The 16,676-nt window shown below is 50.8% G+C and overlaps 1 long non-coding RNA gene across 2 annotated transcripts in view; it reads right to left on the minus strand.

The window, feature by feature from the left end:
* Nucleotides 1-8,532, minus strand: part of LOC135186475 (uncharacterized) — a 78,671-nt gene extending 70,139 nt beyond the window's left edge. For both annotated transcript variants that reach the window (XR_010306966.1, XR_010306968.1), the window contains exon 1: nt 8,454-8,532. This is a non-coding gene — a long non-coding RNA (uncharacterized LOC135186475). The remainder of the gene's footprint in view (nt 1-8,453) is intronic.
* Nucleotides 8,533-16,676: the final 8,144 nt, after the last annotated feature.

The raw sequence follows: 16,676 nt of genomic DNA on the forward strand, positions 1-16,676 counted from the left end.
TCCTGTTCTGGGCTCCCCAGTTTAAGAGGGACATGGAACTACTGGAGAGAATCCAACAGAGGCCACAAAGGTGCTGAGGGCCCTGGAGCATCTCTTTTACCAGGAGGGGTTGAGAGACCTGGGCTATGTAATCTGGAGAAGACTAAGAGGGGATCTTCTCAATGCTGGTCAGGCTCTTTCCAGTGGTGCCCAGTGATGGGACAAGGGGCAGTGGACAGGAGCTAGAACACAGGAGGTTTCGCTTAAACATAAAGAGAAACTTCTTTCCTGCAAGGGTGGCAGAGCCCTGGAGCAGGCTAGCCAGAGAGGCTGTGGAGTTTCCTTCTCTGGACACTTTCCAGACCCATCTGGATATGTTCCTGTGCAACTCACTGGAGGTGACCCTGCTTTAGCAGAGGGGTTGGGCTGGATGATCTCCAGAGGTCTCCATCATTCTGTGGCTCTCTCATCATGGCTCTAATTATCAGCTGTAGCTTTGTGCAGAAATTTTGTGCAGTCTTAGGTTCAGGGAACAGTTTCTTTATTACTCTGTGGTTGGCTGCCACTCTGTCATTCCCCTTCCATCAATAGGACAGAGGGAGAACATACAACAAAGAGCTCCTGGGTCGAGATAAGGACAGGGAAGATCACTTAGCAATTACTGTCATGAGGGAAACAGATGGGACCTGGGAAAAAATTACTTCACTTATTGCCAATCAAGCAGAGGAGGTTAATAAGAAACAAGAACAAATCTAAAAGCACCTTCCCCCTACTCCTCCTTTCTTCCCAGGCTCCACTTCACTCCCAACTTCTCTACATCCTCCCGCCCAAAGAGCACAGAGAGATGGGGAATGGGGGCAGCTGCCATCAGTTCAGCACTTTGTCTCTGCTGCTCCTTCCTCCTCAGCCCATCGAGTCTCACACATGCCAAACTGTCCTTCACAAACTTCTCTGAGTCCTTCCCACTTCACAGACTGCGCCAGCATTGGTGCTGCACACAGCCTTTTGCCCTGCAGGAAGAGTATTCTCCATGGGGTCACAGTTCTGCCACCAAACCTGCTCCCCTGTGGGCTGCAGCTCCTGCCAGCAGCTCCAGCATGGGCACTGCAGAGAATCAGAGAATCACCAGCTTGGACAAGAGCCTGGGATCAGGCTGGATGAGGCCTTGAGCGACCTGCTCTAGTGCAAGGTGTCCCTGCCTATGGCACAGGGTTGGAACTGGCTGAGCTTTGAGCTCCCTTCCAACCTAAACCATTCCAACCACTAACCCTGCTCTACCAAGCTCACCACTAAACCAGATGGCTCAGCACCATCTGAACAACACTTAAACACCCCCAGGGATGGGGTCTCCACCACCTCTCTAGGCAGCCTGTTCCAACGCCTGACCACTCTTGCATGAGTTAGACTCATGTCTAACTTCAAGAGGAACAGGCTGCCCAGGGAGGCTGTGGATGCTCCCTCTCTGGAGGTGTTCAAAGCCAGGTTGGGCCTTGAGCAACCTGTTCTAGTGGGAGGTGTCCCTGCCCATGGCAGGGGGTTGGAGCTGGGTGATCTTTAAGGTGCCTTCTAACCCAAAGCATTGATGCTATGATTCTGTGACTCAGTGAACAGCAAGCTCTAACTCCCAAGTGGCAATCCAGCCTACTCAGAGTGTAAATGGGCTACACAATGTGTTGCAGCAAATGCACACACCCTAGAACCATGCAGGCACAAAGCAGAGCCTCAGGACCACCTCAGGAGCTGCTGCTGGCTGCAGACAAATATGGGTAGTTTAGTTAACATTTTAACCTGGTCAGAGCTGGACTTCCACCAGGCAGCCAGCACCAGAAGAAGGGGACACAGCCTCAAGCTGTGCCAGGGCAGGTCTAGGCTGGATGTTGTTAGGAAGTTCCTGGCAGAGAGAGTGCTTGGCATTGGAATGGGCTGCCCAGGGAGGTGGTGGAGTCTGTGTAGCTGGAAGTGTTGAAGCCAAGGCTGGCTGGGGCACTTACTGCCATGGTCTGGTTCCTTGGCCAGGGCTGGGTGCTAGGTTGGGCTGGATGAGCTTGGAGGTCTCTGCCAACTTGCTTGATTCTATGACTCTGTGACTAGAACCCAGCACAACCACAGCTCTGCAAGACTCCAGATCATAGAATCATAGAATCCTCTTAGTAGTTTAGTTAACATTTTAACCTTGTCAGGACTGGACTAGAACCCAGCACAACCACAGCTCTGCAAGACTCCAGATCATAGAATCACTGAATGATCCAGGCTGGAAGTTACCTCCTAAGGTCATCCATTCCCATCCTCCCTGCAGTCAGCAGGGACAACCTCTACCAGATTAGGTTGCCAGAGCTCCACTATGTCCACCTTGGATGTGTTAGACCTTATGTGAGCACAGATCTGCTGCCTGCTTGGTCACTAAAACCCTTGAAGAGCATTAGGCGCAAGTCCCCAACTCACCCAATGTGTGCTGCAGTTGAGTGCAGAGCCTGTTATGTTCCCAATATCCATCCTTTTTTCCAGTGCTGTGCACATTAGGATGACTCATTTTAAAGCTTGCACTTCCATCTAACATGCAGCAGAAGTAAGGAAGGTGAAATATGGGAGTGCACAGATCATTTAGAAAGGGTTTCTGCTGGAATAGATAAAGTGGTAGGGAAGAGAGAAACTTTCTGACACTTCCCCACACTCACAGACATTGCAAACTTTTCCCTGCTGGTCTGGGTGTGACATTTAGGCTAAAGCTTAGAGACTGAAGCCAACCAAACCATTTTACAATCACTGAATCATTAAGGTTGGAAAAGACCTCTAAGAACATCAAATCCAACCACCAACCCAACACCTCCAAGACCACTAAACTGTGCACCAAAGTGCCATGTCTACACATCTCTTCATCACCTCCAGGGATGGGAACTCCACCACTTCCCTGGGCAGAGCCTGTTCCTGTGCCTGACCACTGGTGGAGGAAAGACTTTTTCTCTAATCTCCAACCTAAACCTCCCTGGTGCAGGTGGAGACCATTTCAGAGAGTCATGGAACCCTAGAGTGGGTTGGGTTGCAAGGGACCCTCAAAGGTCACCTTGGGTTGGACTGGGTTGGGTTGGGTTGGAAGGGACTCGCCAAGGTCATCTTGGATTGGGTTGGAGGGGACCCTCAAAAGTCATCTGGGGTTTGGGTTGGAAGGGATCCTCAAAAGTCATCTTAGGTTGGGTTGGAAGGGATCCTCAAAAGTCACCTTGGGTTGGAAGGGACCCTCAAAGGGAACAAGGGCAGGGACAAGATGACCTTTGAGAGTCCCTTCCAACCCAACCCAGGATGACATTTGGGGGTCTCTCCCAACCCAATGCAATTTGTGACTCTGATGAGAGGCTGTGCTGTTGGGTTACTCATGCAACACTCATGAGGAGGAAGAGAATCCTCTAAAGTTCTAGCAGGGAAGAATGTGAGCAGCACAGCAATATTCTGCTTTCTATCTTTAATAATTTCCCCCATCCCCCCTTGCATTTACCTAAAGAAAGCCAAAATTATTGTTCATGCTGCTAATCTTCAGCTAAAAACCAATAAAAACAACCCCCCAAACCCACAGATTAAAACCAACAATAAATGGATCAGGGCAAAATTGCAAAACCTCTTGTTTGAAAGAAAGTTAAGAGCAGAATTCCTCGCTCTGCTGAAAGTTGTCACCTTCAATTGTTCCCAGTGACAGATTTCCTAATGCTCAGCAGGCACTCAGGCATTCTGTGTGTGCTGGAGTGTGCATCTTGGAGCCTTCACAGCTGCACTGATCCCCTCCTTCCTATTTCTGCTGCTGATTTGGAAAGGCTTCACAGTATGGGGGAGAATGATGGGAGGGAATTTGGTGATGCTGCTTCCATCCAGGCGTTCTTGCAGGGCTCAGAAATGCACAGAAAGCTGAAATTTGACATTTCTTTGCCCAAAGTGATTTAATTCTCAGCATTCCCTTGGCTTTTATCAGCTTTCTTTTGATTAGAGAATCAGAGAACTGTTAGGTTGGAAAAGACCTCCATGATCGCCAAGTGAAACTGTCAAACTGAGACCACCATGGCCATTAAACAATGTCTCAGATTGCTGTGGCCACAGCTTGCAGAGTCATAGAACCACAGAAGGGCTCAGGTTGGAAGGGACATCAGAGCTCATCTCCTCCAACCTCCCCACCATGCCCAGGGACACCTCTCAGCTACACTCAGCTGCTCAAGGTCTCATCCAACCTGGCTTAGAATGCCTCCAGGCAGGAGGCAGCCACAGCCTCCCTGGGCAGCCTGTGCCAGGCTCTCACCACCCTCACACTCAACAACTTCTTCCTCAGCTCCAAACCATTCCCCTTGGCCTGGCTCAGAGCCCCTCAGCACAAATCCCTCTGCAGCCTTCCTGCAGGATCCCTTCAGGCACTGCAGGCAGCTCTGAGGTGCCCCTGGAGCCTTCTCCTCTGCAGGCTGCACCCCCCCAGCTCCCTCAGCCTGTGCTCACAGCAGAGCTGCTCCAGCCCTGGCAGCATCTTTGTGGCCTCCTCTGGCCTCACTCCAGCAGCTCTGTGTGCTTCTTACGCTGGGGACAGCAGCGCTGGAGGCAGGACTGGAGGTGAGGTCTGAGCAGAGCCAAGGGACAAAATCCCCTCCCTTGCCCTGCTCCCTGATGCAGCCCAGGATAGGGTTTCTTGGGTTGGCAAAGCCCTCTGAGCTCATCCAGTCCAATCACCCACCCAACATCATCACTGACATCAAACCATGTCCCCAAGTGCCATGTCCACATTATTTGAACACCTCCAGCTATGCTGACTCCACCACTTCCCTGGGCAGCCTGTGCCACTGCCTGACCACTCTTTCCATAAAGAAATCTTTCCTAATCTCCAGCCTGACCCTCCCCTCGTGCAGTTTCAGGCCATTATAGAGCCTGAACAGAGGGCCAAGGAGGACCATCATTGGCTCTAAGCTCCAGAAGCACATCTGCTCAAGCCGCCCAACATTGTCTAAACAGTGCCATGCCTGCATGCTCTCTGCAGGAGCTTCAAAGGCAGAGGCATTGCAGCCTTTGCCCCCATCCCTTCAGTGACTGCATTCGTCCTTCCTCTGAAGTGAAGAAAGAATTTCCAGCCAGCACAGGGGTTTGAAAGCAGCGTGAGGAGGAGGAGGGCACCGCTGCGAGCGAGTCGCTCCAGTCTCCAGCCCGGAGTCCTTCAGTCTCTTTCGGGCTTGTTTACCTGCACACATTTCCCAGAGGAGGCAGGGATCCTGTCAGAGATTGCACATCTGTAGAGCTCTGCAGCAGGTGTGGGCTCGCCTGGCTCCCCGGCTGCTCTGCAAACCGCAGGGGGTGTGCAGAGCAAAGGCTGAGCCGTCCTGCTCTGCTCTCAGTCAGGCAGAGCGGGGACGGGAGGCTGCTTCCCACCTACACAGCGGTGCCTTCCTCCAGCCGCCGCTCGCCCAGCAGGCGCTGCCTGAGCACAAGGCTGGGGAGCAAATGCTCAATGGGCAGGAAGGAAACTGTGCTATATGCAGCAGCAGCCATCAGGGCAGCAAAATAGTCTCACAGTTTCACTCCCCATAAAGAATTCCAAAGGAATTTAATAGTTTTTCCCTACATTTTGCTGCTCAGGCAGGTGGTGGAGTCCCCATCCCTGGGGATGTTCAAGAAACCTGTGGCCATGGCACCTGGGGGAATGTGGTTTAGTGGACATGGTGGGGTTGGTGGTTGGAGTTGATGGTCTTAAAGATGGTCTTATGGTTTTCCAACCAAAACAATTCTATGGTTTCATAGAATCATGGAGTCACAGAATGGTTTAGCTAGGAAGGGACCTCAAAGCTCAGCCAGTTCCAGCCCCTCCACCACAGGCAGGGACACCTCTCTCAAAGTGGGAAGAGGGTTTTTGCAGGGCCAGGTGACAGGGCTTTAAATGGGATGTGAAGGGGTGGGGGGGAAAAAGTCATCAGGCTTCCATGTGGCAGGGTGTGGGAGGACACTCCAGTGTGGGAGCAACGGGGGAGTAGCGAGGGCTTTCAACCTGCAGCCCAGAAGCAAGCTGGGGTCAAAATGATGCAGTCAAAATCTTGCAGAGATGAGCCAGGTCCCCTTCAGGTAGTAGCTGCCAACAGGAAAACACCCCTGGGTAGTGATGACATGAGGGCAGAGATAGGTTGATAGCTACAGAGGTGCCTGAGCATGGCCAGGTGGGATCTGCCCCTAGGATTGGAGTACAGACTGAGAAAAGAGCTCCCAAAGATCAGGGTAAGGAAAATCAATCAGTAAGTCATAGAATCAGTCAGGGTTGGAAGGGAGCACAAAGATCATCTAGTTCCAATCCCTCCTGCCATGCCCAGGGACACCCTACCCTAGAGCAGGCTGCACACAGCCTCAGCCAGCCTGGCCTCAAACACCTCCACCCCTGGGCAACCCAGTCCAGCCTCTCACCACTCTCCTGCTCAACAACTTCCTCCTCACCTCCAGCCTCACTCTCCCCACCTCCACCTTTGCTCCATTCCCCCCACTCCTGCCACTCCCTCACAGCCTCAAAAGTCCCTCCCCAGCTTTTTTGTAGCCCCCTTCAGATCCTGGCAGGCCACAAGAAGGTCACCTGGGAGCCTCCTCTGCTCCATCCTGCACAGCCCCAACTCTTTTCAGTCTGTGCTCACAGCAGAGCTGCTCCAGCACCCTGAGCATCTCCACAGCCCTCTTGTCCCAGGGGCTCCAGAGCTGGATGCAGGACTCCAGGTGGGGTCTCAGCAGAGCAGAGGGGGAGAATCCCCTCCCTGGCCCTGCTGGCCACACTGCTGCTGCTGCAGCCCAGGCTCTGCTTGGCTCTCTGGGCTGCAAGTGCACACTGCTGGCTCCTGTTGAGCCTCTCCTCCAGCAGCACCCCCAAGTCCCTCTCCTCAGGGCTACTCTCCTCAGGGCTACTCTCCTGGAGCTGTGCTTGGCATTGCCTCGACCCAGCTGCAGGACCTTGCACTTGCATGTAAGGTCAGCAAAGTCAGCTCCAATAAAGGCACCACTGAAATGCCTCTACACTAACGCAAGGAGCACAGGGAACAAACAGGAAGAACTGCAACTAGGTGCAAGTCTACAGGGTTATGATGTCATTGGCATCATAGATAGATGGTTACAGACTTTCCAGGAGGGACAGGCAGGGAAGAAGGGGAGGGGGTGTTGCCCTCTACATCAGTGATAAACTGGAGTCCATGGAGCTCCACCTGGGGCTGTGCAAGGCAAAACCAGAGAGCTTATGGGCAAAGCTGAAAGGGAAGGCAGGGGAAGGTGACATCATAGTAGGAGTCTGCTGCAGACCTGATCAGGAAGGTGAAGCAGATGAGGCCCATTTCACAGGCTCCACAGTGGGGAAGTGTTTAGCTCTTCAAAACTCATGGACACAAACCTGTCTGTCATTCAGAACTGGTTATGATCTTCTCACACAATTCCATCTAGTGAGGGAGCAGAACCTCCAGAAATGCAGGGCCCATGTGGTGCTCACAACAGCACTTCACACATTCCTGCTGTTCCTTTGCTCTGCCTCCCTTTGGTTTGGTTTGGGTTTTTCTCAGTTGTTTATTTACTGACAAAATGAGGAGGTTGGGTTGTTTGGGTTGGTTTTCTTTTTCTGAGAGAGACACAGTGATTTTGGAACTGCATCCAAAAGTGATGGTGACTTCCACAACCAACACAAGTAAATAAAGATACCCAAGCCTCAGCAGCACATTCTGTCAATGCAGTGCTCATGTGCTGACTTCAAATGCAAAGAAATTGAGGCTTTTGCACCCAAGATGCTCACATCTGTCATTGATTCTCTGAAAAGGGAGAGGAAGAGGAAGGAGAGAGGAAGAGAGAAATAGAGAAATAACGAGATAAAAAGAAAGAGAAAAAGAAAGAGACAAAGAAAAAGAAAGAGGAAAAAGATAAAGAGAGGAACAGAAAGAGAGAGGAAGAGAAAGCAAGAAATAGATAAATAAAAGGAGAAAGAAAAAGAAAGACAGAGAAAGAGAAAGAGAGAAAGAGAGAAAGAGAAAGGGAGAGAGAATGAGAGAGAGGGGAAAGAGAGAAAAAGAGAAAGGGAGAGAAAAAGAGAGAAGGGGGAAGAGAAAGAGAAAGAGAAGAAAGAGAAAGGAATAATAAGAGAGAGAAAAAGGAATCACAGGGAGAAAGAGAGAAAAAGGGAGAAAGAGAGAACGATAGGAAGGCAGCCAAGGTGCAGGAGGAGGTCATTAGATCCTTTCCAGAGCTGCAGTTAGTCTTTGCCCTTTCCCAAGCCCTTTCCCTGCTGCCATTGCAGCAGCAGAGGCTGCAGCAGCGTGCACAGCTCCAACCGCCACCATCAGAGTCCAGCTCTGAGGGCTGACAGCCTCGGACACCTTTCCATGTCATCCTCGTTAGCAACAGCCCAGCTGCACAGCGCTGCGTGCTCCAGCCGCGCCTGCCTCTGTCAACACAACTCTCATTTGATGGCTTTATTTTTCCCTCCCCCTTTGTGCTGCCCGTTTAGGTACCTGCAACTTCCCTGCAAGTCTCTTCCAGTTCTCTGCAGTGTTGTGGCAAGAATTCAGCTGCTGTTCTCTTCTCAGAGCTGCTGCTGCTGCCAGGAATTAAAGGACACCTGGAGAAAGCAAACATAAAAGTCATTTTGCCTTCTTCCCCCGGAGACTGGCAGAGCTCAGGGCTGCTGGCTGAAGTCTGCAAGGATTTCCAAAGCTGTCTGAACTGTGGAGCTCTATTTCAGGGCTTGAGACTATCTAGGTTGGATGGAGACTGTTTGCAAAGGCTTGCAGGGACAGGATGAGTGCAATGGCACCCAGCAACAGAAGAAGGGGACACAGCCTCAAGCTGTGCCAGAGCAGGTCTGGGCTGGATGTGAGGAGGAAGTTCCTGGCAGAGAGAGTGATTGGCATTGGAATGGGCTGCCCAGGGAGGTGGTGGAGTCTGTGTGGCTGGAGGTGTAGAAGCCAAGCCTGGCTGGGGCACTTAGTGCCATGGTCTGGTTGTTTGGCCTGGGCTGGGTGCTAGGTTGTGCTGGGTGAGCCTGGAGCTCTCTTCCAACCTGCCTGATTCTATGATTCTATGAATGGTTTGGAATGAGAGCAGAGCAGATTGAGATTGGGTGTGAGGAACAAGTTCTGCACAAGGAGGCTGCTGGAACACTGCAACAGGTTGCCCTTGGAGGTGTTTGAGGCTCCATCTGTGGAGGTATTCAAGGTCAGGTCCAACAAGGCTGTGAGCAAGCTGCTCTAGCAGAGGATGTCCCTGCTGAGAGCAGGAGGTTGGATTGGATGAGCTTTGGAGGTCCCTTCCAACCCAAACCATTCTATGCTTCTATGACACAAACCATGCCCACACCTGAGCTGCTGATTCAGTGCTGCCACAATGCAGTAGGACAGAGTCGGTGCCTCTGGAGTTAGGACTCGGGAATTTTTACACTGTTCCAGGAAAACTCCCATCCCCCTCCCCCGCTCCTTTCCCAGGGAGTGTCACCACTCAGGGCTTTGCTAAGTCACACTGCCGCAGATCTGGCAGGAGGACTGCTCGGGCAGATGCAGCCACAGAGATCTTGCTTTTGTGCTCTGCAACTGCTCTTCTCCCTTCACTCTGGAAGCAGCCCTCTAACGTCAGCGCTTTACTCCGCGATGATGGCAAGCAGGAGGTGACAGTCCAGGGCTGAGCACGATCCAGCAGCAGTGCCTGGAGAGGTTTGCTCAGCCTGCACACGTCTGCAAAGGCAGTTTCGTAACCGCTTTTTACTAGAGGGCAGTAAAACCTTCTGCTTGGCTGAGCTGCTTCTCTGTCCAAATCTTCATTTGCATCCCTGTGTGGGCTGGAACGCCGCAGACTTGGATCTGAGCGAGCTTTCCTCCCACCTTCGTCTTCTCCCAGCCGTTAAAGTTGATCTGAAGAGCACTGCTTAGCTCTACATTAAGCTAGAAGCAGGACTGCTACTTGTGGGCATCTCTTTGCTCCCTGCAGTCTCAGTTAAGCTGTGTGAGCACATTTGGTTGTTTTTTTTCCCCTCTTGCTGGACTGTTTGGGGATTTCTTTTGTTGTTGTTCTGAGCAGGTTCTTGGTGCTGAAAAAATGCTTTATGAGATTCACTTTAGCTCTGAAAGCAAAAAATATCTGAGAGGCTGGTTTAAATATAAATTAAAGGCAGGCATCCTTTCTCTGCACCATCTGATGTAGCTAAAGAAAGGAGTCCCTCTTTAGATCCTCTTTCCATCTGCATCTTGCTTCCAACATCATGGAATGTTGGAAAAGACCTTGACTTTGCCCTGCTCAGACCTCACCTCCAGTCCTGCCTCCAGCTCTGCTGTCCTCAGCAGAAGGAAGGACACAGAGCTGCTGGAGTGAAGCCAGAGGAGGCAGCAAAGATGCTCCCAGGGCTGGAGCAGCTCTGCTGTGAGCACAGGCTGAGGGAGCTGGGGGGGTGCAGCCTGCAGAGGAGAAGGCTCCAGGGGCACCTCAGAGCTGCCTGCAGAGCCTGAAGGGATCCTGTAGGAAGGCTGCAGAGGGACTTAAGCTGAGGGGGTCTAGAGACAGGACACTGGGGATTCCTCCATGACCAGGGAGAAGAAAGGTTAGAGTGGAGCTGAGGAAGAAGTTGTTGAGTGTGAGAGTGGTGAGAGCCTGGCACAGGCTGCCCAGGGAGGCTGTGGCTGCCTCCTGCCTGGGGGTGTTCAAGGCCAGGCTGGATGAGGCCTTGAGCAGCTGAGTCTAGCTGAGAGGTGTCCCTGGTCATGGTGGGGAGGTTGGAGGAGATGAGCTCTGATGTCCCTTCCAACCTGAGCCATGCTGTGATTCTAAGATGACCAAGTCCAGGCATCCACCTACCAGCACCATGCCCACTAAGCCAGGTCCCAGAGTGCCATCTCTGCAGGCTTCTTGAACACCTCCAGGGACAGTGACTCCAAACATGCTGAGCAGCTTTATTCTAAGGCAGATTTTCTGATGCAGTGAGTGTGGTAATAAACACATTCTCCCCACATGAATGAGACCTCCTCAGTCAGGCATGAGATAATCTTTTAGCTGTCCAAATATTTTTTTCCCTATTATGCAATATCCAATGTTGCATTTCCAAGGGAAAGATATTCATTAACAGGATAAAAAGAACAACAACAAAATAAACCCCAACCAAACAAAGCTAACAACAACAAAGGGAAAAAATAATCACCAACCAAACAAGACCCACAACAGTTTTATTAGGAAGAAAGATCTGATTTGGAAGCATTTGGTAACTTAGCAACAGCTCCAGGTATTAAAAGTTCTTCTGCTAACACCCAAGGATGCTGCCTACCACAGTACATTAGATCAGCATGCTCTGTGCAAAGGATTTTAACAGTCAGGAGATGTGACTGTGTTTAAGATTCCTTTTTCCAGTCACTAGTTCATTGTCAGCAGCAGCTACAGAGCAGCTTTATGTGCATTCAGAGACAGCCAGGAAATTAGTTCTGCCTGACTGACTCAGCACTGGAGCACTGAGAGCGACTCTCACCCATTTCCTTCAACAATTGTTTGTTTCTTGGTGTGATAACAACGTTAAATATCACAATTACAGAGGAGAACAACAGGAAAAATAGAGAGCTCAGAGCCTTCCTTGGCATGCAAGGGGTGCACCATAAGGGTGGGGACACGCTGGAAGAGGCTGGCCCTAGGTATAGTCTGGATGTTAGGAGGAAGTTGTTGGCAGAGAGAGTGATTGCCATTGGAATGGGCTGCCCAGGGAGGTGGTGGAGTCTGTGTGGCTGGAGGTGTTGAGGCAAAGCCTGGCTGGGGCACTTAGTGCCATGGTCTGGCTGCTTGGCCAGGGCTGGGTGCTAGGTTGTGCTGGCTGAGCTTGGAGCTCTCTTCCAACCTGCTTGAGTCTATGATTCTAAGAGGTGGTGGAAGCCTCATCCCTGGATTTTTTTGAGGCCAGGCTGGATGTGGCTCTGGGCAACCTGATCTAGTGTGAGGTGTCTCTGCCCATGGCAGGGGGTTGGAGCTGGATGGTCCTTGAGGTCCCTTCCAGCCCTGACAGCTCTGTGATTCTCTAAAATACATTAGCAGTAGCAAAGTGAAATCCTCACTGCTTCCTGGCATTACAAGGGTTAAGATTTGGGGTTTTGGTTGATTTTTTTTAATTTAAATCATTATTGATAGTTCAGGATAAGAGCTGAGAGGTTGCTTTGGGTTCTCTTTGATGCTAAAAGGAACTGAGAAGCAGAATGTCAGCAAACTGAAATCAAGTGAAATTAATAGAGCAGTTTTAGAGGGAAAGATCTGAAATGAAATCAAATCCTGGAGTCAGAAAGAATTGTCTCATGGGGAAAGCAGTCTGGTGAGGAGAGGCTGAGGGAGCTGGGGTTGTTCAGCCTGATGTAGAGGAGGGTGAGGAGACCTCATTGCCCTCTTCAGCTCCCTGAAAGGAGGCTGGAGTGAAGCTGGTGTTGGCCTCTTCCCAAGTAGCTAATGACAGGACAAGAGGAAATGGCCTCGAGTTGCAACGAGGGGAGATTCAGGTTGCACATCAGGAAGAGTGGTCAGGGATTGGCATGGGCTGCCCAGGGAGGTGGTGGAATCCTCCTCCTGGAAGGTGTTTCAGAGAGGCAGAGTTGTGGTACTGAGGGAATCTTAGGATTTGAATCATAGAATGAAACAGGTTGGCAGAGAGCTCCAAGCTCAGCCAGCCCAACCTAGCACCCAGCCCTGCCCAACCAACCAGACCATGGCACTAAGTGCCCCAGCCAGGCTTGGCTTCAACACCTCCAGCCACACAGACTCCACCACCTCCCTGGGCAGCCCATTCCAATGCCAATCACTCTCTCTGGCAGCAACTTCCTCCTAACATCCACCCTGAACCTGCTCTGGCACAGCTTGAGGCTGTGTCCCCTTCTTCTGTTGCTGGCTGCCTGGCAGCAGAGCCCAACCCCACCTGGGTACAGTCTCCCTGCAGGCAGCTGTAGGCAGCATAGTTTAGCCTCATGATAGGCCAGAGAATGATTTGATTCAATTGTCTTAAAAGCCTTCCCCAAGTGACTCTGTTCTGTGGTTCTCTGAATTCTGGTCTGGGGCCATAGTTCAACGGCTGTGGTGGTGCTGGGTTCATGGTTGGACTCTCTTAGAGGTCTCTTCTAACCCAAGCTATTCTCTGGTGTGTTAGTGGATGGTGCTAAAGCACCACTGCAAGCAGGCTGGCTCCCAGCCCAGCTGCCTGCTGCTGATACAGTTTGACTTCAGCCACATGCAGCATATATTTCAGTTTGATTTCCAGCTGAAGCACAAAGCCTGCTCCCAGTTATGGATTTATCTATTCAGCTGGGTACGTTTGTTTCCTGTAGCAACCTGCTCTGTTTATTACTAGAGAAGGCAAAAATATTGCTTGCTGTTGTGATAATTCTGCATTTTCTTTGATGCCTGATAAGAGAGATTTTTTTCTTTTCTCTTATTAACCTCTGGGACAGCAAGACAATTTCATGCTGTCAAGAAAATAGTGACAAGAGTTGGCTCAGAGTTTCCTTTTCTTTTCCATTAATATAGATTTGAGGGAAACAGAGAGGACAATCCATATTGGCTACGTGCAGGCAAGGAAGGTAATGACACTTTGGTTTGCTTCTTAATACATTTTACAAGGGTGAGTAGCTGAGAAGCTTCAGTTTCCAGCCCAGAATGGGTCAGCAAGGAATTCCCAAGTGATGGAAGAAGAAGGATGTGTGAAGGATAACAACACGTTGTAGGGTAAGAAAGAGGCATTAGGTGGCAGGAGTGAAATTTAGATGGCCCTGCCCAGCCACAGAATCACAGGGGTTGGAAGGGACCCTGAAGGCTCATCCAGTCCACCCCCTCTGCCAGAGCAGGATCTCACAGGAACACATCCCAGTGGGTCTGGAATCTCTCCAGAGAGATCTGAAGTGTCTCTTCTGAAATCATTGCACCAGGGCAGGTTTAGGTTGGAATACAGAAAGATTAGGAAGGTTGAGTGAAAGGACTCTCAGAGACCCAAACAGGTGATAGACTGAGAGGGGACAGCCTGAAACTGTGCCAGGGAAGGGGTAGCTTGGAGACTAGGAAAGGTTTCTTTCCTGCAGAAGTGGTCAGGGAGTGGAACAGGCAAAGGAAAAAGCTCCACTTGGAGGACGGCAGAGCAGTGGAGCAGGCTGCCCAGCAAGGTTGTGGAATCTTCATCTCTGGAGGCATTTCCAAAGGCACCTGGAGACACTCCTGTGTGATTGACTCTGATTGACTCCCTGCTCTAGCAGGGATGTTGGACTTGCTGATCATCAGGTCACTTCCCACCCCAACCATTCTGTGACTCTGTGGTTTTATGGGATCAGCTAGGAGAAGAGTCCAAGCCCAGCTCCCTGCAGCCTCCTCTCAGGCAGCTGCAGAGAGCAATGAGCTCTGCCCTCAGCCGCCTCTGCTCCACACTGCACACCCCCAGCTCCCTCAGCTGTTCCTTCCCAGCCCTGCTCTCCAGAGCCTGTCCCAGCTCTGTACCCTTCTCTGGACCTGCTTTAGCAACTCAATGTCCTTCTGGCAGTGAGGGCCCAAAACTGAACTCAGGATTCAAAGTGCAACCTCACCAGTGCCCAGTGCAGGGAGACAATCCCTTCCCTGTTCCTGCTGCCCATGCTATTCCTGATCCAGAGCAGGCTGAAGCTGGCCACCTGGGCACACCCTGGCTCATGTTCAGCCAGCTGTCAGCCAGCACCCCAGGTCCTTTTCTTTTTGGCACTTTCCAGCCCATCTGCCCAAGCCTGGAGCATGCATGCGGTTGTTGTGACCCAAGGGCAGCACTTGGCACTTGTCCTTGTCGAACCTCATTCACCTGGCCTCAGGCCATTGATTCAGCCTCTGCACATCTCTTTGCACATCAACACTCCCACCCAGTTCAGTGTCATCTGCATAGATGCCACACACAAGCCAGAGCGAGAAGGTTCAGAGTTAAGTATCAGCAAGCAGATCTGGAATCAGTGTAAAGGTCAAAACAAAGAGAAGTCTTAATGGAGCTAATTTCATACCCAGAAAGACTTTACTCTGAAGGACCAAATAGAAATGTTAGATGCAGTCAAACAATGAAAATGAATGAGAGATGCTCTCATGAAAATGGAAGAGACTAATTAGAATGGAGTGTAATGATGTTTGACTTCCACACAGCCTGGCTGTTCTCCATCATAAAGCAACCCAGGCTGCTGGGAACGAATGAAGAGGTTTCAGAGGAGGAAGAATTGAGGGCAGGTGTCAAAAAGGTGTCAAATCACTCTGCAATTTCAAATAACAATAAAGAAAGATGGGCATCAAATGCAAATGCAAAGGAGGGAACAAGGTGTCACCACCTTTCAAAGAGATGCAGAGAGAGGAGAGGAGCTTTACATTCATACATGTTAGACACCTCCCCTGTGAAGAAAGACTGAGAGGGGCTCTTTAGTCTTGAGGAGGCTGAGAGGGATCTGATCAATGATCTGATCCCCTCTCAGCCATACTGACACCCCTGAGGTGGGTGTCAGGATGAAGGTGCCAGGCTCTTTTGGGTGGTGCCCAGTGACAGGACAAGGAGCTATGGAGGGAAATCACTTCCCTGGTCCTGCTGCTCACATTGTTGCTGGTTATTTGCTAAATAAGATGCAGAGACCTGATGTTTGAGGAAGGGACAGAGTAGATCCATAGAATGGGCTGAGTTGGAAGGGACCTTAAAAGATCCAGTTCCAAGCCCCCTGCCAGGAGCAGGGACACCTCCCACTAGCTCAGGTTGCTCAAGGCCTCACCCAGCCTGGCCCTGAACACAATTTTTAACACCTCCAGGGATGGTGACTCTGCCACTTGCCTGGGCAGCCTGTTCCAATGTCTGACCACCCTGGCAGGCAAGAAACCTTTCCAGTGCCCAACCTAAAGCTTTCCTGCTGCAACTTGAGGCCATTCCACAGAATCACACAGAATTTCTTGGATTGGAGAAGCCCTTCAAGATCCTCGAGGCCAATCATTAGTTTCACATTGACCAGTCCTTGACTAACCCAAATCCCTCAGCACCACATCTAATCACTATGAATTACTGTGGTTGGAAAGGACCAGCAGGATCAGACAGTCCAACCTTCATCCCAGCATCCTCAATCACCAGACCACAGCTTCCAGCACCACATCCACTCTTTTTTTTTTATCATAGAATCATAGAATGGGTTGGGCTGGAAAGGACCTTAAAGATAATGCAGTTGCAACCCACTCACCATGGGCAGGGACACCTCCCACCAGCCCAGGTTGTTCAAGGCTTCATCCAACCTGGTCCTGAACACCTCCAGGGAGGGGACATCCACAGCCTCCCTGGGCAACCTGTGCCAGTGTTTTGCCACCCTCACTGTCAAGCAGGGAATGGTTTAGCAAGGAGAAAGTTGAGTGAAAGAGGAGAAAGAGGAGAAAACAAGTTGAAGTGAAATACCTGAAATGAGGTTATAAGAAACATGGACTGTGAGATGCTGAGGAGTCCTTGCTCTGTCAGCTTCCTGGCAGCCATCCCCACACAGCAGAGCTTTCAGTTATTTTGCTCACACACCAGAACTGCCTTTTTTGGTATGATCACAAGGATGCATTCCAGAGAGGCACAGAGTATAAACCGAAATTACATCTTTTCCCTTGGAAATATAATTAAACTTCTTCTTCATTTTCCAGCATCCCATGGTGCATTTGAATTTGGAAGGAAGGGGGGGAGGGGGGGAAAGAAGAAAAGAATCACCCCCAATTAGACTAATAAGCAAAGC

This window comes from Pogoniulus pusillus, chromosome 25, assembly GCF_015220805.1.
Source record: "Pogoniulus pusillus isolate bPogPus1 chromosome 25, bPogPus1.pri, whole genome shotgun sequence".
NCBI lineage: Eukaryota > Metazoa > Chordata > Aves > Piciformes > Lybiidae > Pogoniulus > Pogoniulus pusillus.